Source organism: Octopus bimaculoides, chromosome 7, assembly GCF_001194135.2.
Source record: "Octopus bimaculoides isolate UCB-OBI-ISO-001 chromosome 7, ASM119413v2, whole genome shotgun sequence".
Classification (NCBI taxonomy): Eukaryota; Metazoa; Mollusca; class Cephalopoda; order Octopoda; family Octopodidae; genus Octopus; species Octopus bimaculoides.
The window spans coordinates 27,222,221-27,225,415 of NC_068987.1; positions in this window are offsets into that span (position 1 = coordinate 27,222,221).

Genomic DNA, 3,195 nt, shown 5'->3' on the forward strand with positions numbered 1-3,195 from the left:
CATATATATATACATATACATACACATATATATACACATACATATATATATATACATACATACACACATACATACATACATATATAAACATATATGAATTCTTCATACTTTGAAATAGAGTAACATGTTTCTAAAGCAGTTGTGTTACGAAAGGTATGTACATCCACGTCAATGAAAGCAAATGAAAAACAAGACCTGTCCTGGAACTTTTAATGGAAAAGTGGTATATCTAGTTTGTGATTCCTTCACCCAGTAATGTCTATTATGTTTCTATCCCTGACTATTATTAGAGTATAGGCATAGAGTGGTACTGTTGATTGTCAATGGTGTGGAGGATATGCATCGTTATCGCTTATTCTGGCAGTATACAATTTCTTCCGTGCTGAATATGCTTTGCTCTATAAGCAAGTCTAATGTATTATTGACAATGCACTAAGGAACTTATAACAGCAGCGTCAACGCAGCTGCAATCGACACCGAGTTATCCATAGTAGTTATCCATAAGGATAAATACTAAGTAGTCATCCATAAAGAGGGTAAGGAAGACAATGTAAGAACATACACAGATGATACTTATCCGAAGACTTCTGTTAATTATTGAAAGTTGCACATAAATTTAAAACACATTCGTGTTCCTGAGTTACATTGCAATAATGTCATGGTGTCAAATGGACAAAAAACATCCTTATAGTGAAGCTGATAGTACTTTTGGAAGATGCTATTTCACTTGATTCAACACATAACTCGTCATATCGCATAGTTTATAAAGTTCATTTCTTCAAGAAAATTCAAGATTACGTAAGAATAATATTTAGCCTTTGATGTAGCCGAATATCATTTGTTGCGTATCAGACATATGGTGGAAAAGAAAGTCTCTGAATGTTGAAATCTGTGTCTCCTAAGTATATTTTGGTAGTGAATGCTTAAATGTATTTCAGTATTTGAAGATCATGTACCTGGAAATATGAAGATAAATAAGAAGACAAGAAAGAATTTTGTTAGAAATGTTAACAGGCTTTATTCTGATAAATAATTCAAGAAAAAAAAAGCTAAAATATGCAATCGTTGAACATCAATAAAAGGTAATAAAACAATGCCAGTATGGGCACCGAGGAGGGAATGAAAGAAAATAGCACCATCTACCTACTTCACATTGGAAAATAGATCCAAGTCAATAATGGTTTCGTATGAGGTTGTTTATTTCCATTATTAGTAAACCTGCTGAATAAAATCAGCGACTAGAACCAAAATTATAATAAACAAAATCTTGTGAATATGTATAAACAAAAATAACAGACAAAGCATAAATATAAAAAGAGACTTAATTTGACAGTCACACCTGATTCTGGTAGGTTATCCAACAGAGTAAAAGTTGAAGCTAAATACCTTGGATAAGTTATGAAGATTGCTTTCTCTAGGAATGACTCTGTCCAGTAAAATATCTTGTAGTATCTGTCAAATGACGTTTATACATCACTTTGCTTTGAGATGATTTTTGGTGTCACTATGACATTGAAAATTACTACAATGAGACATTTACAGGAAATGTCCTGGTCAATAAACAGTCAGTTGAAGCAATTTTTATTTAAGGCTTATTTTGATAAAGACTGTCTCTAGTTTTATATGATTAACTGTACAATATTTCTCCTTTCGAACAGATATAAGATCGAGTGCTCAGGACGTTACAGTCGACTGGAGTTTAAGAAAGATCATGCGATCATGCATTAAAGAGTTGTTTCATATGGAAGCCACATGCAGTAATATTTGAAAGTCATAGAATAAAGGATTCTAGTCGTACGGACTTAAAAATACTTATGAAAATCTTTTGTAATTTTCCTTGTATATTTGCCATCTTAGAATATTTTAACAATGTATTTCCAATATCTGAAGAATCATTGGTTTGTTCAAGAGCTAATGAAGATAAAATTTCGCAAGTATAAAATTGTTATTAAAATAAGTAGATGTAACGGACAGTTTATTATACTTCAACGTTAAAAATATCAACAGTTCTTTGTTTTAGATTGTGATTATAGTGGGGAAATTTTGTTGTGTATAGAGCTTTTTTTCAAGTCTTGTTCCCATTTTCAAAAAAAAAAGTTTATTTCAGAATTGTTTTCTTTTGTCTTCTGAGTAGTAAACAATAGAATACGTATCACTGTAGAGATAATAATGGCAGTATGTTCGTAATTTCAAGATATATTTAAAAACCCCAATAAAGCTGTCACAAAAAAGATGTTGAAATTTATCAATCAGTTCTCGTATAATTTAAGATGTAATTTATACGATGCAAACTTAAGAAAAATATTAATACATTCAGAATTCAAAGATTATCCCACTAAATCCTTCAGTAGTATGCATGAATTTTTAAAGTTTTCTTTATATTCATTCTTGGCAAAGTTTTGTATAAAATAAACAGTTATCAGACTGCTCCGCCAAGAATTTTGAAAATATATATATACACAGTAGTCTTTCAGATGTTCCATAGTGTTTCACGTTAACTGTCAAATAGCAAGCAAACTATTTTCAGATAAGTTAAAATCACTTGCAAAGTATTAACATTTTAGAAAAAAAACAAAAAACTTGAAACGAAATTTCGAAATTTGCTAGATGTAGATATTAAAGCTTTCGACGACAAACATTGATAGGAATAATAATTTTAAACTTTTTTTTTATATTTCTGCTTTGGTATAGATATTATTCTAAATCTTATATTAATAAGTATCAGGGAATGTAACTATGAAGCATTTAGCATTTAGATAGTATTTAATTTACATATCCGACATCAAATAAATACAATTGATATTTTATAAAAGACAGATACCATTTTATTGGTTTCTAAAATGTTAACCCTCAAACATACATTTTTCTTGATATACGGATCAAACGTCTGGCAAAATGGTACAAAGGCATTAAAACATAAATTTGAAATATTGGACAATGAGACATGAAGCCGTTGATATAAATACCAAGCCTCGGACATAAAGGCACGTAGCTGTCTGATATGAATATCAAGCTTAAAGCAAATTGTCTGGAAGATAACTGAGGAAACTCCAAACCTTTACTGAGGAACAGATGTCTTCGAATATTGAGAGATCCGTTCAATGCATACAACTGTTCAAAGAGAAAAATCTTTCTCCGAAATAACATTTTGTGTATTTTTATATTAGCCATTAACACACACACACTCACACACAC